This window comes from Panthera uncia, assembly GCF_023721935.1.
Source record: "Panthera uncia isolate 11264 chromosome D3 unlocalized genomic scaffold, Puncia_PCG_1.0 HiC_scaffold_8, whole genome shotgun sequence".
NCBI lineage: Eukaryota > Metazoa > Chordata > Mammalia > Carnivora > Felidae > Panthera > Panthera uncia.
The window spans coordinates 46,520,445-46,546,559 of record NW_026057586.1 but is presented as its reverse complement, the minus strand read 5'-3'; positions in this window follow the sequence as shown (position 1 = coordinate 46,546,559).

The following is a 26,115-nucleotide window of genomic DNA, read 5'->3' as shown; positions in this document are numbered from 1 at the left end:
GTCGTCGTTTCCATTTTGTTTTGCATTTCGTTTAAAGCATTTTTCAGCTCCTGGTGACTGTTCCTTAGTCCCTTGATCTCTGTAGCAAGAGATTCTCTGCTGTCCTCTATACTGTTTTCAAGCCCAGAGATTAATTTTATGACTATTATTCTAAATTCACTTTCTGTAATATTATTTAAATCCTTTTTGATCAGTTCATTAGCTGTTGTTATTTCCTGGAGATTCTTCTGAGGGGAATTCTTCCGTTTGGTCATTTTGGATAGTCCCTGGAGTGGTGAGGACCTGCAGGGCACTTCCCCTGTGCTGTGGTGTATAACTGGAGTTGGTGGGCAGGCCGCAGTCCGACCTGATGTCTGCCCCCAGCCCACTGCTGGGGCCACAGTCAGACTGGTGTGTGCTTTCTCTTCCCCTCTCCTAGGGGCGGGATTCACTGTGGGGTGGGGTGGCCCGTCTGGGCTACTTGCACACTGCCAGGCTTGTGGTGCTGGGGATCTGGCATACTAGCTGGGTGGGTAGGCAAGGTGCACGGGGGCAGGAGGGGCAGGCTTAGCTCGCTTCTCCTTAGGTGATCCACTTCAGGAGAGGCCCTGTGGCAGCGGGAGGGAGTCAGATCCCCTGCCGGAGGTTTGGTTCCGCAGAAGCACAGAGTTGGGTGTTTGCGCGGAGCGAGCAAGTTCCCCGGCAGGAACTGGTTCCCTTTGGGATTTTGGCTGGGGGATGGGCGGGGGAGATGGCGCTGGCGAGCGCCTTTGTTCCCCGCCAAGCTGAGCTCTGTCGTCCGGGGGCTCAGCAGCTCTCCCTCCCTTTGTCCTCCAGCCTTCCCGCTTTCTGAGCAGAGCTGTTAACTTCTGACCTCCCAGACGCTAAGTCGCGCTTGCTGTCGGAACACAGTCCGTCAGGCCCCTCCGCTTTTGCCAGCCAGACTCGGGGGCTCTGCTTGGCCGGCAGGCTGCCCCTCCGCCCCGGCTCCCTCCCGTCAGTCCGTGGAGCGCGCACCGCCTTGCCGCCCTTCCTACCCTCTTCTGTGGGCCTCTCGTCTGTGCTTGGCTCTGGAGACTCCATTCTGCTAATCCTCTGGTGGTTTTCTGGGTTATTTAGGCAGGTGTAGGTGGAATCTAAGTGATCAGCAGGACGCGCGGTGAGCCCAGCATCCTCCTATGCCGCCCTCTACTGTGACTTTCAGCAACACCTCCAGCAGCTCCATTGTCAAGTATAGGCTGCAGCTGCTCAAGGTCAAAGATGTGCCATCCTGAGCTGCCAAAGTCATCTTTACTCTAATCATTATTATTTTTAAGGTGCTTAGCTTTTTTTTTTTTTCTGGGGAAAAACCCAACAAATATCTTTCATTTGGTAGTGGAGTGAGGTGGGGGTGACACATGCCAGGGGGCTCAAAGGCAATTAGCAAAATAGTGGGAGACATAAGGGCAAGTGTCTTTTCTAGACTAGAACTTCACCTGCTGCTCAACCTGTTATCATTTTTGGTTGTTCATGAGGCAAGTACTCTATGATTATAGGTGTTTGAAATCACATTATTGAATACCATCTTCAAAGAGTTTGATCTCATTAAGAATGAATGATTATGAATACTGGTAACCCTTCATCTCTATACATGCTTATAATTATTTATCTATTCCAGATAACTTGTCAAGCATTTCTTGGTACTGCTTAAGTGTGTCTGAAGAAAATACTAATGCCGTAAGTCTTTAGAGAAAATTTATAACCTAATTTTGTTCTCTTATAGTGAGGTTAAAATTGAATGATATTCTGAGATCCATGTCCATTTATTCTTTTTTTTTTAGTGAATACTTATGGAACCCTTCCATGTTTCAAGCATTGTGCTGGGACTACTGATAAAAACAGAAGGGCAATGGACAAAATATGGTCTGTCTTCAAGGACCTCACAGTCTGAAAGGGAGGCAGACCTACATCAAATAATCACAATAGACTGTGGCACGTTCACCATGGAGATAGGCACAGATGGTTGGCAAGGCCTGGGATGAGGACCCTGAATCCCAGGCCAGTGCTGTTGCTGCTTGAGTGGCATGTACCATGTTGGGCAGGACTTATAAGTTCTTGGGAAAAAGAACACTTCAGTGATCCAAGAAGCTCTTTACCAAAGAGCTTCATCAAAGCAGAGTTATCTGTGCTCTTCTCATATACTGTTATTTTCAAGCATTTATTAACAATCATTAATCTGCCTACTAAAATTAAGAAATAACTTTATATCACTACATGATTTTTACTTCACAATGGACTGGCATTCACATGCATTTTCTCATTGAACTCCAATAATCCTATGAGGTGGTTAGAATGGGCTTAATTACTATTATCTGTTTTCAGATGAGAGCTCTGAGGCACAGAAAAGTTAAGGGACTTCCCCAGGTCATGGAGCTAATTAGCTGGCAGATTGAAAGATGTGTATCTTGATCTTTTTAACTGCTTGGACCATGAGTTTTCTTAGTTGACGTTACAATGCAAGATGCTTCTTAGTCTCATTTCACAGGTGGAATAAAAAAATTGTCTTTAATGTTTATTTATTTTTGAGAGAGAGACAGAGTGTGAGCAGGGGAGGTGCAGAGAGAGAGACAGAGAGAGGAAAACACAGAATCTGAAGCAGACTCCAGGCTCTGAGCTGTCAGCACAGAGCCCGACGAGGGGCTGGAACTCACAAACTGCAAGATCATGACCTGAGCCAAAGTCGGACACCCAACTGACTGAGCCACCCAGGCGCCAATTTCATAGGTGGATTTAACAGATACATGGGGCTGGACATTTCTCCCTTTTGAAGACTGATCCTGCAATACATCACTTTGCACATTTCTGGTATATTTCTGATTATTCTGTCCCTGTCTCCAAGAAGCCTTCCTTCCTTTCCCCCTCAGGTAAGTGCTGATGTTTCCCTGGGGTCTGTCCCTGCCCTGTTCTCTCCCTCCATACTCTCTCAACTGGGCAATTACGTACATTTTCATGGCATCACTACCACATAAGGTATTACTATAATTCCCAAACCTACACCTTCACGCTCTGACCTCTCGTCCAGGCAGCCGAACTGAAATATACCAACTGCCTGCTGGACATCTTCCCTGATGTCTACAAGTATTGAACTTTCTCACTGAGCTACTCACCCTTCCATTCGGCACTAGAAACTTCACTATTATTCTTAACACACTTGGCATCAGCACCATTGACCTAGTCACCTAAGCTTGAAACCTGTGAACTTCTTTCCTCGTCCTCACTTGTCACCTCTAACTGGATAACCGTATCTTGATTCGGTCCCCTAAAATATTTTTTGAAATCTGTTCTGTCTTTCCCATTCATGCTGTTGCTGCCCTGTGTATTTAAATGGGCTTTCCAGTGTGTCTGTAGGGTTCTTGAGAGCACATTGAAGAAAACGGCGAGTGATATATTTACTTATGCATTCCCTCACTAATTCATTCCACAAAAATGTATTGAGGCATATAGATCTCCCTATTCCTGGAAAAAATTGTGTTGGTCCTTTTGAGAAAATTAAAATTGGCCTGGAAACTCAAGCCTTTTCTCATACTACCTAGGTCAATTAACTATGTATTCCACAGCTCTCAAGCCTTAGCAGTTTCAGATTGGGCATTTAACTGTTAATGTAGCCAGAAATCAAAGATTAAATGACAATTCTTATCCATCATATCCAAAGTAACCTCTCTCAAAACCATCACCTAAGATTCTGCTGAACAAATACTTCAGGCTTTGATTCAGAAGATGTAAGGGCCACTTATAAGTCACTGATTCATCAGATTTTTCCAAGGGCAATTGTAAAAATTCCAAACTGGTAGCGTTTCAGCAAAAATGTTAGTGAATCTACAATAATTTTGACAGTAACTTTTTCTACTTTGTGAAATTATTTATGTAAAAATGCTTATAATTTATAAAATTAGCTCTTATTTGATAATATATTTATGAATATATTCAGTATCATATTCATGGAATAGTCTTTATTGAAAGGAATAAAGATAAGTGGAGTTGGAACTGTCTTGGAACCAAGCAAGCAGAGAATTCCCTGCAAAAGAATGGATTTCCTTTAATTAGCCAACTCCTTTGATGCATTAAAAGGTGATTCATTTTCCAAAATATTGAAGTATAGGCATGTTTCAGAAATATCTACTAAACGTCAAGTAAGGAATACCTATTATGTGTTAATAATGGTAAGAGATGTATTCATGCTAATGGATGGTCTGATTGGGTATGCTTCCATTCTAGAGGCCTAGAACTTTGACATTTGGTTTATTCAAAGTTAATCAAGTCCTAGGAAGAAGAGGTAGATTAAAGACGACTAAAAATTCCTTGTTTTCCATCCCATTGAAAGATGGAGACTATGGGGCACCTGGGTGGCCCAGTCAGTTAAGCGTTTGACTTCGGCTCAGGTCATGATCTCATGGTTTGTGAGTCTGAGCCCCACATTGGACTTTCTGTTGTCAGCACAGAGTCCGCTTCAGATCCTCTGTCCCCTCTCTCTTTGCCCCTCTCTGGCTCATGTGTGTGCTGTCTCACTCTCTCTCAAAAATAAATAAACATTAAAAAACAGAAGAAGAAGAAGAAGAAGAAGAAAGGAAAGATGGAGACTATTTCCTCTCTAAATGCAGGATGGCCCTCTGACCAGTTTTGACTAATAGAATATTGGCAGGGGTGACTCTACATCTGAGGGGAGGGCAACAGTGCTTCAGCTTCCACTTTCACTGCTTGAAACACATTTTCTTGAAAGTCAGCATCCACCTGAGAAGTGTTATTAATTACCCTTAGACCAGCATGTGGGGAGGAAGCCCAAGCTAGTCATGCAGCCACCAGGAGGCGCTGGAGCCTTATAGAACTAGCCCAGATGAGCACCTCACTCCCCCCCACCCCCCGCACCACCCAGCCCCCACTGAATGCCACTAAACAACTGAACCCAGCAATGCTACACAGAGTGGAAGAACTACTCAGCTTACCTTTATCTGAATTCTTGACCAGTAGAATCAGAAGCAAGAAAAAAATAGCTATTTTAAAAAAAAATTGGTTTATTTATTTTAGAGAGAGAGCAAGAGTGAGTGGGGTAGGGACACAGAGAGAGGGAGAGAGAGAGAATCCTAAGCACGCTCCACACTGTCGGCATGGAGCCCGATGCGGGGCTTGAGCCCATGAATCTACTAGATCATGGCAGATGGACTTACAAAATTCTAAAAATCAAGAGTTGGAGGTTTAATTGACTGAACTACCCAGGCGCCTTCCGCCCCCCAAATAGCTATTTTTAATCCCCTACATTTTGGGATAGTTTGTTACACAGCAATAGGTAATAAAAACCATTGACTCCTACCACCCACTGTCTTCCCTGAAGGAAAGTTTACTTAGGAAACCAAATCGCTTGATGAAGAAGAGAATGACAGAGAAAATGTTTTCAAGGATAGGTAGGACTACATTTCGTGGCTGTTTTTAATTTGATTTGGGTGTCATTTCCTCTTGCCAATCGGAGAAACCATTGCCCTCGGTTTGTCTCCTTGTGGACACCATTTTCGCATTGTTTTAAAATGCTCTTGTCAGTTCTTCTGATCACTCTCAGTAATCAAATTACATCAGGTTACAGGTTACAGTCTATTTGTGTCAGGCAGTGGACCTCCAGGAGACACTCAAAAGGGCCATTCAACAAAAATGTAATGAGTCCCTGCATCGTGTGAGGCACTGAGCTGGACAATGGGGCACATGCACAAATATGCAAACATGATACATTCCCTGTCATCACCAAGCTTGTAATTTTTTAGGGGGAGCAAAGCCACATTCGAATAATTATGATACAGATCATGCTTGAAAACACAGGAGTATTTATTTCTGGCTTGGAGGATTTCAAAGGGAGAGTGACATTTGATCTGGGCTTGGGACAGTGAGTAGGAGCATGGCAGGAGGGAGAGTTTATCAAGGTCATTCCAGCCAGAGGGAACAATATGAGAGAGTTTCTGGTGAGCTTGGGTGCCTTTGAAGTGTCTGGGGAGGCTGGGTGTAGCAAGAATTAGGAGGGATGAGATTGGAAAGGTAGCTTGGGGTCTCATTGTGCAGCTCTTTGGACACTCCCTAGGAAATGAGCTAGACATTTGTCCTTTTAAAAAAACTGGGGAGCTGTGGAGGGTTGAGAAGAAGAGGTGGTCACATATGTGTTCATACACTGTTGGTCATGGGTCTTCTTTCTCTCCTTATCCCACATTCTGGAACCCTTCATTCACAGACTGATGATAGACACTGTGGGAAAGAAAAAAGATGAGTAACTTGCATGACCTTACAGGAAATCTGCTTGTTTGCTTGAGAAGGTAGCTTGTCACTTGACTGCTTAAAAACAGGGAAAGATACTCAAATGCTTTCGTGATATTGTTTTAAGGACAAAAAGACTGCCCAACTCTTAGAAAGTGTAGCATTTGCAGAAAACAAGAACATGTCACTTTGGAGAGATATTTTTGCTGGTTCCAGAGATGAGAGCGGGGCTGGTTCCCGAAGCACCCAGAAAGGTCTTTGATGGGGAATGGGGAAGTGGCAGTTTCTCTCAATCTGTGTTGTGTGCCAGGAATAATGACATATTCTCCCAATCACAAATTAACTATCGCTTCTTGGCAAGTGTCCCCTTCTCCCTGAGTTTATCTTGAAAGAATTCTCAGAGGTCTCAGTAAGCTGCATTTATTTAGATTTTTGCCATATGAATATTGACAAGTGGGTTGCTACTTTACGCTGTTTTGTGTGAGACATGCTAGGAACCAGAAAATGAGATTGAGAATCTCGGTCCTGTCATTCACCTGCTGAACCCCACAACCCTTGGAAGGGAGGGAGGTTAACCAAGGAATGAGTGTCACTCCCCTTGGCCTTGAGGGGCAAATAGTGCAGGAGGGAGAAACACATCAGATGAGGAGGCACTGAAGTAAAAAATACTGGTTTATAATTATAAAAAAAATAAATAAAGATCTTTAACTGTCATGTCTTCAAAGGCTAAGTGTGTAATTTTTCCCTATTGTGTTATTTATTTTGAGGTTTCCATATGAGAATTAGTCTAGCTCTGTGAAAAGATTTGGAAAGTTTTTTTTAATGCCATGGAATATTTTGTATAAACTTAGGAATTATGTTTCTTGACTGTGTGTGCAGAGCTGGTGGGAACACTTTATGGGTCTGTTAATCTTCTTGGAGGTAATTTGTTGACAACGTCCCTTCTTCCCTCCCTTGTTTCTTCCCTGGTTATTTGTCTATTTAGTTTTCTGCTTTTTCCCAAGGGAATTTTGAGTTTGTATTTCCTTTCCTTTTCTTTCTTTTTTGTTTGTTTGTTTGTTTTGGTGGTTATTTTATTTCTTTTTTTTTTAATTTTTGAATTCTAGTTAGTTAACATATAGTGTAATATTGGTTTTGAGAATAGAATTTAGTGATTCATCACTGACATATAACACCCAGTGTTCATCTCAACAGTGTCTTCCTTAATGCCCATCACCCCCTTAGCCCATCCCCCATCCACCTGCCCTCCAGTAACCCTCAGTTTGTCCTCTGTATTTAAGAATCTCTTATGGTTTGCCTCCCTCTCTATTTTTATTTTATTTTTCCTTCCCTTACCCTATGTTTGTATTTTCTTGAAAATCAGCTATTTCAACAAGACTTCATAGTATTCTGTGGTCAGTGACTTCTTCTGTATCAGTTATATCCCTGCCTCACACTTGATTTCATCTGTCTTAATATCTTTTATTTTTTCTTTAATGAATTAACTACAGGATTGTCAATTTTATTTATTCTGCCCTCCCTGAAACAGCAAGCATTTCTCTTCCTCGTCTTGACAGGCAATGGGCAGAGAGTTCTAATATTTCCATCAAACACTGTCCTGCGACCCCTCTGTGTGAGAGCTGAGCATTCCAGGTACATTATTTTACAGCACTGACCTCCTTAAGCTGTGACTAATGCCTTTGGCTACAAGATGGGAATCAACTTATGCATTTTCTCAATCATCTTTATCACTCTTAAGATCATGTTTAGTTTCCATTAGTATGATGAGTGTTGGGGAGATGGAGTCACACTTCAGGATACCACTTTGCATACATATTTGCAAATGATGTGGGACTCACAAGGGAAAAGCAAATGAAAAATACACCTGTTTTCAGATAGGATAGGAGGTGTAATACATCATAATCTTCTTGTCCAGCTTCTTGTCTTAGAAGCCCATCTACCATAACATTAGTAGAAAGTTATCAAAGAAAATGGGGACATATTCTCCAGGAAGTACATTGGTGTGTTACTGACTAGGAGACAAGTTTTGCCTATGCTCTGTCTTTGACCTGATAGCCTGCATCTGGGCCAGTGTCTGGGTGGCTTGTGGCTGTGGCTTCTTACCACAGGCAAGAAGTGGCAGGACCTCTGTCTACACTACTTTGCCATCAGCAGACTAGAAGCTGAAGCTTGGGAAAGACACCAACCAAAGCTGGAAGAAACCCCCATGTTTGCATCTCAGTGGGATCCTTGAGGGTCTGGATGTCTCTCCAGCCTATGAGAAACAATCTCACATTACAGACTTTGAAAGAGATGGAAATGGTGGAAGAATACTTGGTCTACAATCATTTATTCAGTGTAATACAAATTACTCCAAGTAGTAAACAAGACTTGCATCTAGAGCAGATTTCATGAAATGGCTGTGGGTGTGTGTGCACCCAAGGATGGCCTAGTGGCTCCATTTACTAACAGTGTAAGGCCCACTGGAATGCCTTTCTAGAAGAAGGATTCAGCATAAGATAGTAGGATCTAAAATTATGGTCGTAGGACCAGGATTTGAATCCCATTTCTATCACAAATAAATAAAATAAAGTGTTTTTAATCTTTCTGAGGTTTAGTCTCAACATCTGTAAAATGGAAATAATAACACATACCTACCAGGATTGTTGCAAAGGTACAAGTCAATGAGAATAAAAGGAAAAACAAAGGTAAGGTGCTTTGCAAGCTGTCAAGTAATTTAAAAGTGAAAGTTATGTACTTAACAAGTATTTGTTGAGGGACTATTGTGCACATAAACCATATTAAAGATCCACAGCAATTTACCAGGTAGGCCCTTAAATGTCTAATACTATTTTAGCTGAGTTGAAAATTTTTCAAGGGGAAGATTTTCTCTGAAACAATTCTGTTTTATATAGTAATTTTATTTATTGGCTAAATTTTAGAAAACATCAAGGAGCATGAAGATTTTTCAACGCCCATTCCTTGCTTTTATTAATAAAAAGAGAACTGTGCCAAAGGGGCATGCCTCAGTGAGAAATAATGAGAGAAAATTGTTCACAGGGCTTACTTGGTTAAGTGCAATTAAACTAGCCTATAATTTTTGTATTAAACTACTAGTAGTCGGGAACCAATATTTGGAGCTACTTATTAAATAAATTACCTAGATTAAGAAGTTTTTCCATGATTGCAAACACTGAGAGGAAGGATGTCTTTAAACCCATGGTCTCTTAAAATAAAGGCTAATGCAAGGTTGCTGAAGAGGTAGCCTTAGACCTTCCAAGCTGCACTATGCTTGGAAACTGTTGATAATGGCCCTCCCCCTCCCTAAAGCACATTAGAGGAGGGAATTACAGTGGAGCTTGGAACCTGGATGCTCCTGCTCCTTCTGCCCCTTTTAAATGTGTGGGAGCTTTGGCTAGCATGGAAATTCCCTGAGCTCAGTTTCTGTGTCTCTAAAGAGGAGCAAAAACATCTATATGGCCTATTGCATAAGGATGTGGTGGTGGTCTGATTCAAGATGCAAATTATGGGAGAAGCTGATTCAGAGAAGGTGAGGAGTTCTTCTCAAAAGCCAATGTGCGCAGAGAGTCACCCTGGGGATTTTGTTCAAAAGCAGATTCGGCCTCTGGAGGATCCCCAGCCTAGCCCTGGTTCTGCATTTCTGACAAGCTCCTAAGTGAGGTTGCCGCTGTTGACTCATAAAGATCCCATTTCGAGTGGTAAGGTCTTCCACAATAAAGAACATTTTAGCTGGTGCAACTGCAATGTCCAGGAATAAATATTGGTCTCAGTTAAGGCTTGTTCCAGCTGTCCAAAAAAGTTACGAAAGTACTAATTTCCTTTTGCTTTTCCCTGTGCTCTGTAATGTTCGTTTCACTTGGAGGCTGGTTCTCCTCAGGGTACCAAGATGATGACCTGCAGTTCGTGGGGTTTTGGTTCATACATCTTGGTTGTGGCCAGCAGAAAACTGTTTTCCCAATATTGCCAACAAAAGTCCTAAGATTCATTCTGATTGTACAGGTGAAATAAACTGATTGGCTTAACCCAAGCCAAAGGCTCCCCTCGTGGAGCTGAAGGTGGAATGAAATTCCCCAGAACTTCATGGAAATCGGGGCTATGATAAAGAACAGGAAATGGGTGCTGGGGAGACCACCAAGGAATGTCTTTGGTAGAGGCAAATGAAATAAAAGTTTTTAAATTGGACCTTTATTTTTAACAAATGTCATATCTTATATAAATATGAAATATGAGAAACAGTTTGTACATTTATTTGCCCATCATATTTGGAAAATTCTCTGAGTCAGGAAATACATGGTTTTGTTAATATCGAATATGCTTTGAAGGTCATAACACTATTTTAGAAATTCCCAAGACATATTTTTATTTATTACTTTTATTTTTTTTTAATTTACATCCAAATTAGTTAGCATATAGTGCAAAAATGATTTTAGGAGTAGGTTCCTTCATGCCCCTTACCCATTTAGCCCATCCCCCCTCCCACAACCCTTCCAGTAACTGTTTGTTTTCCATATTTAAGAGTCTCTTATGATTTGTCCCCTTCCCTGTTTTTATATTATTTTTGCTTCCCTTCCCTTATGTTCATCTGTTCTGTGTCTTAAAGTCCTCATATGAGTGAAGGCATATGATGTTTATCTTTCTCTGACTAATTTCACTTAGCATAATACCCTCTAGTTCCATCCACATAGTTGCAAATGGCAAGATTTCATTCTTTTTGATTGCCAAGTAATACTCCATTGTGTGTGTGTGTGTGTATATATATATATATATGCCACATTTTCTTTATCCATTTATCCATCGATGGACATTTGGGCTCTTTCCATACGTTGGCTATTGTTGATAGTGCTGCTATAAACATTGGGGGTGCATGTGCCCCTCCGAAACGGCATACCTGTATCCCTTGCATAAATACCTAGCAGTGCAATTGCTGGGTCGTAGGGTAGTTCTATTTTTAATTTTTTGAGGAACCTCCATACTGGTGGCTGCACCAGTTTGCATTCCCACCAGCAGTTCAAAAGAGATCCTCTATCTCTGCATCCTCGCCAACATCTGTTGTTGCCTGAGTTGTTAATGTCAGCCATCCTTACAGGAGTAAGGTGGTATCTCATTGTGGTTTTGATTTGTATTTCCCTAATGATGGGTGATGTTGAGCATTTTTTCATGTGTCGGTTGACCATCTGGATGTCTTCTTTGGAGAAGTGTCTATTCATGTCTTTTGCCCATTTCTTCACTGGATTATTTGTTTTTTGCATGTTGAGTTTGATCAGTTCTTTACAGATTTTGGATCCTAACCCTTTATGTGATATGTCGTTTGCAAATATCTTCTCCCATTCTGTCAGTTGCCTTTTAGTTTTGCTGATTGTTTCTTTTGCTGTGCAGCTTTTTATTTTCATGAGGTCCCAATAGTTCATTTCTGCTTTTGTTTCCACTGCCTCCAGAGATGTGTTGAGTAAGAAGTTGCTACAGCCAAGATCAAAGAGGTTTTTGCCTGCCTTCTCCTCGAGGATTTTGATGGCTCCCTCTCTCACATTTAGGTCTTTCACATCCATTTTGAGTTTATTTTTGTGTTTGGTGTAAGAAAGTGGTCCAGGTTCCTTCTTCTGCATGTTGCTGTCCAGTTTCCCCAGCACCACTTGCTGAAGAGACTGTCTTTATTCCATTGGGTATTCTTTCCTGCTTTGTCAAAGATTAGTTGGCCATACATTTGTGGGTCCATTTCTGGGTTCTCTATTCTGTTCCATTGTGTCTGTTTTTGTGCCAGTATCATACTGTCTTGATGATTACAGCTTTGTAGTATAGCTTGAGGTCCAGGATTGTGATGCCTCCTGCTTTGGTTTTCTTTTTCAAGATTGCTTTGGCTATTTGGGGTCTTTTCTGGTTCCATACAAATTTTAGGATTATTTGTTCTAGCTCTGTGAAGGAGGCTAGTATTATTTTGATAGGGATTGATTGCATTGAATATGTAGATTGCTTTGGGTAGAATTGACATTTTAACAATATTTGTTCTTCCTATCCAGGAGCATGGAAACTTTTCATTTTTTTGGTGTCTTCTTCAATTTCTTTCATAAGTTTTCTATAGTTTTCAGTGTATAGATTTTTCACCTCTTTGGTTATATTGATTCCTAGGTATTTTATGGTTTTTGGTGCAATTGTAAATGGGATCGATTCCTGATTCTCTTTCTATTGCTTCATTGTTGGTGTATAGTAATTCAACCGATTTCTGTGCATTTATTTTATATCCTGCAACTTTGCTGAATTCATGAATCAGTTTTAGCAGTTTTTTGGTGGAATCTTTTGGGTTTTCCATGTAGAGTATCATGTCATCTGCGAAGAGTGAAAGTTTGACTTCCTCCTGGCTGATTTGGATGCCTTTTATTTCTTCGTGTTGTCTGATTGCAGAGGTTAAGACTACGATGAACATGTTGAATAACAGTGGTGAGAGGGGACATCCCTGTCTTATTCCTGACCTTAGGAGGAAAGCTCTCAGTTTTTCCCCATTGCGGATGATATTAGTGTTGGGTCTTTCATATATGGCTTTTATGATCTCGAGCATGCTCCTTCTATCCTTACTTTCTTGAGGGTTTTTATCAAGAAACGATGCTATATTTTGTCAAATGCTTTCTCTGTATCTATTGAGAGGATCATATGGTTCTTGTCCTTTCTTTTGTTGATGTGATGAATCACATTGATGGTTTTGTGGATATTGAAACAGACCTGCATCCCAGGTATAAATCGCAGTGGGTCATGGTGAATAACTTTTTAAATGTATTGTTGGATCCAGTTGGCTAATATCTTGTTGAGGATTTGTGCATCCATTTTCATCAGGGAAATTGGTCTATAGTCCTCTTTTTCAGTGGGGTCTCTGGTTTTGGAATCAAGGTAATGCTGGCTTCATAGAAAGAGTTTGGAAGTTTTCCTTCCATTTCTATTTTTTGGAACAGCTTCAAGAGAATAGGTGTTAACTCTTCCTTAAATGTTTGGTAGAATTCCCCTGGAAAGCCATCTGGCTCTGGACTCTTGTTTTTTGGCAGATTTTTGATTATTAATTTGATTTGTTTACTGGTTATGGGTCTGTTCAAATTTTCTATTTCTTCCTGTTTCAGTTTTGGTAGTGTATATGTTTCTAGGAAATTGTCCATTTCTTCCAGATTTCCTATTTTATTGGCATATAATTGCTCATAATATTCTCTTATTATTGTTTTTATTTCTGCTGTGTTGGTTGTGATCTCTCCTCTTTCATTCTTGATTTTATTTATTTGGGTCCTATCCTTTTCCTTTTTGATCAAACTGGCTAGTGGTTTATCAATTTTGTTAATTCTTTCAAAGAACCAGCTTCTGATCTGTTCTACTGTTCTGTTTTTTTTGGTTTCAATAGCATTAATTTCTGCTCTAATCTTGATTATTTCCTGTCTTCTGCTGGTTTTGGGGTTCATTTGCAATTCTTTTTCCATCTCTTTAAGGTGTAAGGTTAGGTTGTGTATCTGAGATCTTTCTTCCTTCTTTAGGAAGGCCTGGATTGCTATATACTTTCCTCTTATGACTGCCTTTCCTGCATCCCAGAGGTTTTGGGTTGTTGTGTTATCATTTTCATTGGCTTCCATGAACTTTTTAATTTCCTCTTTACCTTCTTGGTTAGCCCATTCATTCCTTAGTAGGATGTTCTTTAGTCTCCGAGTATTTGCTACATTTCCAAATTTTTTCTTGTGGTTGATTTTGAGTTTCATAGCATTGTGGTCTGAATATATGCACGGTATGATCTTAATCTTTTTGTACTTGTTGAGGGCTGATTTTTGTCCCAGTATGTGGTCTATTCTGGAGAACGTTCCATGTACACTGGAGAAGAATATATATTCTGCTGCTTTAGGATGAAATGTTCTGAATATATCTGTTAAGTCCATCTGGTCCAGTGTGTCATTCAAAGCCATTGTTTCCCTGTGATTTTTTGATGAGATCATCTGTCCCTTGCTGTGAGCAGGGTGCTGAAGTCCCCTACTATTGTGGTATTACTATCAATGACTTTCTTTCTGTTTGTGACTAATTGATTTATATATTTGGGTGGTCTCACATTTGGCAGATAAATGTTTATAATTGTTAGGTCTTCTTGGTGGATAGACCCCTTAATTATGATATAATGCCCTTCTTCATCTCTTGATACAGTCTTTATTTTGAAGTCTAGATTGTCTGATATAAGATTGGCTACTCTGGCTTTCTTTTGTTGACCATTAGCATCATAGATGGTTCTCCATCCTCTTACTTTTAATCTGAAGGTGTCTTTATGTCTAAAGTGGGTCTCTTGTAAACAGCAGATCTATAGATCTTGTTTTCTTATCCATTCTGTTACCCTATGTCTTTTGATTGGAGCACTGAGTCCATTGACATTTAGAGTGAGTACTGAAAATTATGAATTTATTGCCATTATGTTGCTTGTAGAGTTAGAGTTTCTGGTGGTGTTCTCTTGTCCTTTCTAGTCTTTGTTGCTTTTGGTCTTTATTTGTTTGTTTGTTTGTTTTCATCTTTTCTCCCCTCAGAGAGTCCCCCTTAAAATTTCTTGAGGGCTGGTTTAGTGGTCATGAACTCCTTTAATTTTTGTTTGTCTGGGAAATTTTTATCTCACCTTCTGTTTTGAATGACAGTCTTGCTGGATGAATTTTTGGCTGCATATTTTTCTGATTCAGCACATTGAATATATCCTGCCACTCCTTTCTGGCCTGCCAAGTTTCTGTGGATAGGTCTGCTGCAAACCTGATCTGTCTTCCCTTGTAAGTTAAGGACTTTTTTCCCCCTTGCTTGCTTTATGATTCTCTCCTTGCCTGAGTATTTTGTGAATGTGACTTTCATATGCCTTGTTGAAGGTCAGTTTTTGTTGAATCTAGTGGGAGTCCTCCGTGCTTCCTGGATTTTGATGTCTGTGTCTCTCCCCAGGTTAGGAATGTTTTCTGCTAGGAGTTGCTCACATAACCCTTCTACCCCTATTGCTCTCTCTTCCTCTTCTGGGACCCCTATGATACTGATGTTGTTACTTTTTAATGAGTCACTGATTTCTCTAATTCTTAAATCGTGCTATTTTGCCTTAATCCTCCTCTTTTTTTCTGCTTCATTATTCTCCATAAGTTTGTCCTCTATATCACTGATTCTCTGTTCTGCCTCATCCATCCTTCCCTCTGTGGCATCCTTTCCAGATTGCAGGTCAGTTTTAGAATTATTTATTTCATCCTGACTAGCTTTTACTTATTTTATCTCTAGAGAAAGGGATTCTAATCTATTTTTGACTCCAGCTAGTATTCTTATTATCGTGATTCTAAATTCTAGTTCAAACATCTTGCTTGTATCTGTGTTGGTTAAGTCCCTGGCTGTCATTTCTTTCTGCTCTTTCTTTTGTGGTGAATTCCTTCATTTCATTATTTTGAAGGGAGAAAGGAATTAATGAGGCAAAAATAATTAAAATAAAAAAATTAAAATTAGAAAAAATGTTAAATTTAAAAAATTAAAAGCAAACACAGACACAAAAATTGAATAAATGATGCTAGATCCTAGGTGTGTTTTGGTTTGGGTGTTGAAAGGGGCTTGATAGATTAGGGAAAAAAGGGGAAAGAAATAAAGAAAAAAAAATCGTTTGAAAACTTGAAAAAATGAATACACTGAAGTAGACTAAAATGAAATGATACAAGTAAAATAGAATTTGAAAAAATTTACACCAAAGTAAAAAATATAGTAGAAAAAAATTAAAGAAAAATAATTTTAATAAGAGTTGAAAATAAAAATGAATTTTTTCTCTTTCTGTATTCAAGAAAAAGAAAAGAAACAAAAATAGAAAAAAGAAAAAAGAAAAAAAAAAGAAAATTGAACAGATGGACTAGTGAACAGACTGAAGTATGACTGAAATGACTTCATTTTCCCCTAGAAGTCAAACTATGAATCCCTTGGGGCTCCTGGGTGGCTCAGTCGGTTCAGCGTCCGACTTCAGTTCAGGTCATGATCTCACAGTCTGTGGGTTCGAGCCCTGCGTCAGGCTCTGGGCTGACAACTCAGAGCCTGGAGCCTGTTTCCAACCCTGTGTCTCCCTCTCTCTCTGCCCCTCCCCCACTCTCACTTTGTCTCACTCTGTCTCTCAAAAATAAATAAATATAAAAAAAATTAAAAAAACAAACAAACTATGAATTGCTTTATAGTCCATAATCTAAGCAGGGAGAAGGACTTGTGTTCCTGAAGAGTGAGGTTGGCCCAGTTGGGCGGGGCTTAGTGTAATGGCTCCGTTCTCCACTAGATGGCGCTGCTTAGCTTACCAGGTTGGATTGTTGTAGTGCTTGTAGATGCGTATGAGCATGCGCTGGAGCGTGAACTTGGTGTCACCCAGGTATTCGGTCTCTAATATCAGAACTCTTTTCTCCCTGATCAGCAGTCACGCACCCATTCTTTGTCTTCAGCTTCCATCCACTCCCCGCTTTTACACGGTCCGTGACCAAGCCCCAGGCAGAACCTCCCTCCTGAGTTTTGTCTCAGATGTGGCTGTTTTTCCCGACCCCTTATTTCTGAGGGACTGCGGCTTTGACCTGATCTGCCCGTCTGCGGGAGGGTCTCACTGAGCAATGGCCGGGTGCCGGCCACTCCCAGGAATGCTCGCGGCCGTGCTGCTGCCGACGCCCAGAGACTGCGGCCGGGTGCCAGCCCGCCCCGGAAGAAGAAAAAGTTTGCAAGACAGTGTAGCAGCAGAGCCTCAGAGATTATGGAAAATCACGACACGCATCTGGCACCCGGCTTCGCCCTTAACGACCTTGTTCCAGCACCAGGGAATGTGGTTGTTCTCCCGGGTCCACTGGAGCCTTGCCTTTGGGGGACCCACATAGCCTCTACCAGGTGTCCTCCCATCAGGGGAACCGCTTCTCCCGTGTGGCCTGAAGAACCCCGGACTCCACTCTGCTCCTGGGGATTCGCCCTTCTCACCAGAGCACCACCAGGTATGGAGCTGCGGAGTTTCAGACTCTGCACTCCCTCTGTTTATAGTCTTAATGGAATTTAAACCCTCTCCTTTCTCCTTTCTCCCTTTTTAGTTCAGACCCTGCGGCTGTTTCCACTTTTCCACTTTCTCTCCATCTGCTTTTGGCGGGGGAGGGGAGGTCCCATATCCACCCCCCCCACCACCCCCCCACCCCCCGTCTCCATTCTCTTTGCAGGCAAAAGAGGCTCCCGGCCTTCTGCACTTCTCTCTCCCTCAGCTCACTTCCCTGCGCCGTGTACCTGCTGAATTCTGTGGTTCAGGTTGTGCAGATTGTTGTGTTAATCCTCCAATCAGTTTTCTGGTGTGCAGGATGGCTTAGTGTTGGTCTGGCTGTATTTCATGGACGCGAGACACACATAAAACTTCCACAGTGCTCCCTATTTATTACTTTTAATACATTTAACATGGCTTGTGTCTGTAGGAATCGCCAAGAAAGGTTTAAGTGAGTATCTCTATGAAAAGGTCAGAGAATCCATGGCACAGAAAAGGTCTTTTAAGGTGGTTTATAATGTTTTTTTAAAAATATTTATTTATTTAATTTGAGAGAGAGAGGGTACACATGTGCATGAGCATGGGGGAGGGGCAGAGAGAAAGGGAGAGAGAGAATCCCAAGTAGGCTTCGCACTGTTAGCATGGAGCCTGACATGGGGCTGGATGTGGGGCTCAAACTCACACACAATGAGATCATTACCCGAGCTGAACTCACAAGTCAGATGCTTATATGTTGAGCCACCCAGGAAGCCCTATAGTTTGTGTTTTAAGTTTAGTCATAAATATACTTCTGTCCAGCTAGACTTGGAGTGGAATAAGGGAAACCGTAACTAAATAATTATAGCAAATGAGAATACCAGGAGAGTAGAGTATAAGGTGAGATTGAGGGTGGGGCTGCCCTCCCTGGGACAGAAGGAATGATTTGTTGATTAAGATAAAACACATCAAATTTTTGAGAGCTGTCCACAGTTACCAATGGTAAACTCCTTGCTAATATTGTCATTGCTGTGCCCAAAGCTTTCACAATATTGTTCTTTTATCCTGACAAAGACCACACGCTTGCCATCCAACCAGCCAGTCTTAGCAGTGGACACAAAGACGGGTAGCTATTTGTATTGGGTGCAAGCATTTATCATGGAAAGTGTTCTAAGGCTTAAACAAAGTTTTCGTCAGAAATTTCTTTCCATAGATAGACTTGCCCCAGTGCCATGATGGCAGTGATGTCACCATTCTGCCAAAAAAACCTCAAGATTAGTTCTAAGAAAGCAAGAATTCTAATCAGATTCTTTCTCTCCAGTGCTTAGAACACTGTGGTTTACTAGAACTTTGTGTCCAAACAACTTAAGTAGACACAAGGATTTGTAGCATAGGGCAATGTCTATGTACATGACAGGGTTGGCCATATGGCTAGGTGTAGATGTGGCACAAACTGGATGAGGCTATGGATCTGGGTGTTAGCCCCTGTAAAGTCTCGGTGTCTTTTAGGTAGTGTGTACTTAATAATTGAACCTTACCCAAAGAGTAAAAGAGTTTTATCAACATTGAAAATAACCTTGGGATTCCTGAACTTGAAGTTGGTGTCAGAAATGGGTTGGTCTTATAGGCTGTAACCCTTAACTTTGCAGTTGGCATCAGAAGTGGGATTCCCTAGGGGTGTCTGGGTGGCTCAGTCATTTAAGTGTCCAACTCTTGATTTCAGCTCAGGTCATGATCTCATGGTTTGTGAGATTGAGCCTCACTTTGGGCTCTGCGTTGAGAGCGAGGAGACTGCTTGGGATTCTCTCTCTCTCTCTCTCTCTCTCTCTGCTCCTGCTCTGCTTTCTCTATAAACAAACAAACAAACAAACAAATAAATAAAAGGAGACTTTTGCATGACCACTCCATGTTACATTGCGGCTACAGTATTAGGCAGCAGTTTGAGAAGTCCTGTCAGATTTGTTGTCTCGTTTTCCCTTATGGAATTTTATAGAATTAAAAAAGTTAGAATGATTCACAAGAAAATGGGGAAAGACAATGGGTTGGAAATCTTTCAATGGTTTTTGAGAAATGGGATGAGTAAAGTAGACACTGATGAGTTGAAATAAAGGTCTTAATGTAGCACTATTGGGGGTCAGGTAGACAATGGGAGTCCCTCCTGGTTCCCAACATCAAAGGGCCTTAAACAAAACTATGCTATTGAACCCAGTGTGGAAGAATTTGGAATTCTGGAAGGTGAAGATGACAATGAGAAACAATGAAATTGCTGAGGGCAGTGGTCTGGCATATTAAGATGGAAGTTGATAGAGTGGACAGGACCTTCTTGCTCAACGCCCAGCTGGGACCTAAATCCATGTGCACACGTGTGGGTTAAATGGCTAGTGGGGTTGGGGGGAAAAGAATTTTCTGGGATTTCTTGATATGGGATCCCAATGCGCTGTGGTTCTAAAGCCTGCTGGTGAAGTCCTAATGAGATGTACAGTTAGACTGGGAGGAAATGAGGTGAAATGGCTGATAGGATAAAGTGAAAGTCTGGATTACAATTGGAACATGATATTTTATATGAAGTGACTACATTTCCTTTGCCTGAAAGGCCCTTCCAGAGCTGGAAAGTTTGGGCAAATATAAATGGCAAATGAAAGAGAAGGAGAAATAGTAGCTCAGGGTAAAGGAATGAATAAATGGGTGATGATGCACCGAGAGAAATCCAATATAATGCTGGTGACTTGAGGCTCAGAGCAGAAGAATAATAATACCTCCTTAGCTCAATTGTACCAGATGCCCAGAGGGGTAAAGCCATGTTTTCCAAGGGCACCTCTGCTTTTGGAAACTCACAAGACTGAATAGAACCCTGCAAACCTGAGTGGCATTGCTGTAGGAGACATTTTGGTCATATAATATGATGAACTAGACTGAAGGTTAATGAATGAGTAGAACTCTGTTTTTTAAAATGTTTATTTATTTTGAGAGAGAGAGAGAGAGTATGAGCAGGAGAGGCGCAGAGAGAGAATCTCAAGCAGTCTGACTGGGGGATTGATCATACGAACGGTAGATCATGACCCAAGCCAAAATCAAGAGTCAGATGCTTAACTGACTGAGTCGCCCAGGCACCCCGTGAGTAGAACTCTATTAATGTGCCAATATCAAACTCTTATTTCTCAGGTTGTGTCTACATAGAAAATATTATTTGGGAAGGAGTTTTTGACAACTGCTCCCTATTGGGTCATTGGGCCACGTGATATGCAACTCCCAGCTGACAACTGTGTAACTATAAACCTGGATGACCACATGCTTATTAGAAAGCTTCTTAGCTATATTGGACAAAATATAGCTGTGGCATGCCTGATATGCCATAAAATGCTGTGCACAAGTACACATCACCCTTGTTTTTGTGGGTGGAAAATATTAAACACAATAGGAAAACAAAACAAAACAAAACAATGGGTCCTGATTGGATTAGAACTGTAGGCACCACAGGGCAGATTTGGATTCCCCTGGGACAGCACTACCTCAAGATGAGGAAGGCTGTGGGAGGCCTTAGGGCATACACAAACTGAATTACATCCAGCTATGATCACCACTCATCTAACTCTAGAACGGGGGACCAACATTTTTGAGTATGAAACATGTATTCTAATTGCACTCAGGCCAATTAGTACACAATGGCAATAATATGCATGATGGATTAAACCACACTGGTCCTCAAGTCAGAATGGGGCCTTATGGGAGATGGGTTCTGGCCTGTTCATCCCGGGACAAACTAAATTCACTTAAAAACATTTTTTTTTTTTTTTTTTTAGTATTAAATGAATTTGCTTATAATGAGGAGTGGTATTTGGAGAAAGAAGCCCTGTTAACTAGAATGAGAAAATTAGAAGTATTCTTTTCGCAGAGAAAGACAAAGGATGGGAGTCAGCTTAGAAAGATGATGAAGCTGTAGTGAAGTGTGTCAGGCTGACTTACCAAATAATGCGGGGTGGGGTGCCTGGGTGGCTCAGTCAGTTAGGTGTCTGGGTCTTGATTTTGGCTCAGGTGGTTATCTTGAGGTTCGTGGGTTTGAGCCCCTAAGAACCTGCTTAGGTTCTTAGGTGCAGAGCCTGCTTAAGATTCTCTCTTTTCCCTTCTCTCTGCTCCTCTCCTGCTCATGCTCTCTCTCTCTCAAAATAAATAAACTTAAAAAACAAAACAAAACAAAACAAATAATGTGGGGTAATGCTAGGACCCAGTGTTGGCAAAAGCCTTGTACCTTGATCCAAAAGGGACTTTTGACTATTTTCGTACAGATGAAGGCCAAAGTAGCCTTGGGGCACCGGCTCTCCATCCTAGCGGCTGAGGCTCAAGGGCACAGCTATGATAATTTTACAGCCTTCCAAACCTGTGGAAAGTCTCTGGGGGCACTTGTAATTTGCATCAATATGCTATGACTGCCCTCACCCCTAGGGCATATCAAAATAAGACACAGACTGAAATACAGGTAGCAAGGATAGGAACTATTCTGAATGCCACCTGTGTCTTCCTCGCAGGAGGGAGGTAGGGCTTGCTATATAACAGCACATAATGGAAAATGGTTTTAGTACAAGTCCATGAACTGAGACAGGTTGAGTGGCTTTGTCCCCAACTGACTTTGACCATGGAAATAACCAATCATGGCCAGTTATAATGGCACCTGTTCATAGTAATATGTGGTATACTGGCGAGGGTTGGTTGTGTTGGAAGGCATTCCAACTGCCTCTGTAATTCTTACTGATTTTGTTCTGTAATGAAACATAGTTGAACCATGACGACACTGTGATATAGTGTACCATTGGCATTTTTGGTAAGATTTGACTTCCTTATGTATGTAAGTCTTAAGATTATACTCATGTTAATAATCAAATATATTGGGAAATTGAGTTAAAGCCTCCTCAGGATATAATAATACCAATTGAAAATGACTAATCTGAAGAAGAACTGGATTAAGTAACCATCACAATTGCTATGCTAAATAGTTCTGCACAAGTTTATCATAAGGTACAAGTAGTAATAGATGAAATAATCAAGTTAGCACAAAATGTTCAAATGATTCTAATGCCTGTTTAGGATGGATTAGTTTCTTTAAATCTATTTCCTATCCCACAAATGTTAGACATATTCATACTGATACTATTGCTGTCTTTGTCATATAAATGCTATACTAAAGGTAGATGCTCAGACAACTATGATCATTTCCCTAGAAGGAGAGATCCTTGGCCAAAGGCCATCGGGTGGCTTGTGTAATAAGGAATTTAAACTTACTCAAGGTGAGATCTCACCTTAGCTAGAGGTGCTTTCTAGAAGTGTGTGTTTACCTGCAGGCTCTGGGCCACAAGAGACAACTAACCACGTGATTTATGATGATGGCTTTGGGCTGCACGATATCTGCTGTACTTCTGGAAGAGCTCCAGAGGGGCTGGAGACCAAAATCAGCCATGTGTGCAGGCAACCATGTCTCCACGATAAAAAACTCTGGACACCAAGCTTGGGTGGGCTTCTCTGGCTAGCAATATTCTATGCATATTGTCACATATTATTGTTAGGAAAGTAAAAATTGTCCATGACTCCATGGTGAGAGGACAACTGGAAGCTCCATGTTTGGAACCTTCTGGGACTCTGCTCTTGGCCGATTTCAATCTGTTCCCTTTATTGTTTCACTGTAATAACCCATAACCATGATTATTACAGCTTTCACTGAGTTCATCTAGTGAATTATGGAGCCTAAACATGGACTTGGGAACCCCTGAACTCTAAGCATGGTCTTGTGGACTGTAACCCCTAACTTCACAGGTGGATTTTTTGACTTTATTCAGACCATTTTTTCCTATACTCAACACCATCCACTTCAAATATGTCTCTGCTAGAAACATTATCTTTTAAATGGTTCCTTGGATGCCATTACAAGTATGGCATAATCTGTGGTAAAGCACCATTAAGATGTTAACACAGATGTATGTGTGAATTAAAAAGTAACTCTAAATGCAGAGTAACCAATTTACTTCACATTAATAATTCAGCTAAATATTTTTATTTGTTTCTAAACAAAAAGCAAAGAGGACCCAGTCCACTGAGCAATTTTAATAGTGTGCACAATTTCTATTAAACCAAAATAAAACCTTTTGATGTTCTTGGCTTATGAAAGTCACTCAACTTCACTTCTTTTTTCCTATCAAGTTTTTCCTTTGCAAATTTGTTCTTTCTGACTGAAGTTAGAAACTGACATGTCCTTCCATTCTCCTTTTGGGGCAAAAGGAGACATCAATACTAGTCCTTTTAATGGGAAATCAAACCCACCTCTAACTTGGGTATTTATTCTAGTTTTATTCTAGAATTATTATTTATTCTATTCCATCTGTTTCAAATAAGCACAGTAAAGTGACCGGAGATGAGTTACAAAGAAAGAAAATGGCAGGCGTGCTACACAAAGACCCTTAAATTGCACATTTTCAAGATTTTCATGCTTGAGAATAGCAGGCATCTGTGATTCACAAAGCACTGCACAGAGCAATATTCTTGGCCCCCGTTTTGTGACTGGCAACAAAACAAAACAAACAAAACGACAACTGTGCCCACCTCCCCAAGAAAAAAAAATCAAGACCAGGAGGGCAGAGCAATAACATTATTCAGAGTCATGGAGGAAAGATGAGGAATGCCAGATTTGGAGCCAGTCCCCTGGGGGGCAACATTTTTCTGTTTTCCCCCTCTTTGCATGCCTTGGTTTTGGATTTCAGTTATCCAATTTCAGTTTCACAAAATTTCAGTTGTGGTTACTTTACTTACAGTCTGCGCACATGTTCAACATTTACAGTGCATCTGCATCGTGGCCACATTGTTGCAGGTTAGCCTCTGTCTCTCTGTCTCTCTCCCCCCCCTCCATCTCTCTCTCTTGACTCTTCTTTCCCCGATCCATTGCACTATGTCACGTGCACAGCTTGGGGAAAGCCTGGTTATGTGACTGCCTGCACATAGAAAGAGGACAAAATCTCCTGGCGATGGTCTATGTGCAAAAAGATTTCTCATTTAAGGAGAGCTTGCAGAGTTCTTTTAGTTAGCTTTTCCAGGTTACCACAAATGATTTAGCCCATTCAAAGAAATTTTACAGATGAGTTTGACAAACATTTCTATCTCAAAAAAGCAATGTTTTCAAGCTCGCTAGCCCCAATTTTTACCTATGTGGTAGTCCAATAAAATAATTGCCAATATAAAATAATAATCTCATCGATATGAAGAAGTATATAATAGAAGAATTTACAAATATACAAAATTAAAATGTGCATATTTTTGGTGCTTATAACCCTTGAGGAAACATAAAACAAGTATAAAATTTCAAATTATATGCCCTTCAAAAAGTCCTTCTGAAAATGAAATTCAAAATATCATCTTTATGTGAATGGGGCTGGGGATGGTTTTTTTTCCTGGAAGGACATCCCCTTTGTAAATACCTGTCGTGCTGAGTGCTCCAGCTTAGGTATTTGGATCCGGCAAACATTTGCTCTGAGTGATGTATGGTGACTCAGTTCCCTCACTGTTTCTCTAGTCATAATCCTGACCAGATGCTATTCACATGTCTGTTGGTCTTTATGTAGCATGAACACATCATGCGCTCATCAGAGGCACCTCACTTCTTTTCACTATTCATTAACTCATGAATATCAAGAAGAATTCCTCTATGCCATTGAGATTCTGAAATATCCCAAATGTACTCGATTAGAACCTGTTTGTTCTAATCGATCCAGAATTTACATGGTTGATGTTTTTTAAGATAATCATCAAAATGAATATAACAAATTAACAAAATAAAACTTTGATAGAGAAATCAGGGAAAGCAAAGATTATGTCACTTGGTCCCAGGATCCAGAGATCCTTTAAAGGTGTACATGCATATGCATTTTGATTTAACAATACTTGATCTAGTAATAATTCTCATCATGAAGTAATTTAAATCTTTCATCAGGGGCACCTGGGTGGCTCAGTTGGTTAAGTGTCCAACTTTGGCTCAGGTCATGACCTCACGGTTCCTGAGTTTGATCCCCGTGTCGGGCTCACTGCTGTCAGCCTGTCAGCACAGAGCCTGCTTCAGGTATCTCTGTCCCCCTCTCTTTGCCTGTCCCCCACTTGCACTTTTCCGAAAAAATAACTGAATATTTTAAAAAAATAAATATTTCACTGGGTTGTTGTAAGAATCAGGGGAATATTCTATGTGAAAAATATTTTGCAAGTTACTAATCACATAAGTATGTAGTTGATTTTTTCTACCTCTTTCATTTTCTTCTTCCTCGAAGACCTATGTAAGACACACACTGAGTCGTACTGATATACTTCCCTTTTAAAATTTTGTTCCTTTGGTCTTTTTTGTTAGCATATTGATCAGCTATCATCCATTACTTCAGAGGCAAACTTCATCTGACTGTTTACCACATTGACAAAGAGACACCGATGGTCTTTTCATGATTTCTTAATGTCTGGCACTGTTGGAAATAACAATGATTGAAAACAGGGAGCTTCTTGAAATCCTCCTGTTGGAGTTATAGAGTTTTAATTTATCCCACTGTATCTGAGAATTGTGCTACCTGTAAAGAAATACATGGCACTCAGGATATGTGTGTAGGAGACAGAGACACCTCGTAATAATCTAATTGTACTTAAAAGAGAAGGGGAGAAGGACCAAGTGTCAGGTCATGCTCTGTCCTGGACACTTATGAGGCACTATCTGTATTATTGGCATGATTTTTCCGTTGTGCTGAGAAGAAACTGATGTTCAGAAAAGCTCAGCGATGTGCCTAAAAGCACAGAAGAAATTGGAGCAAGATTTGACCCTAGGTTATGGCTTCCAAGTCCATGTTATTTTCCTGACACTTGGAAGAGTGAATAAGGATGCAAGGAACACAAACTAGGGT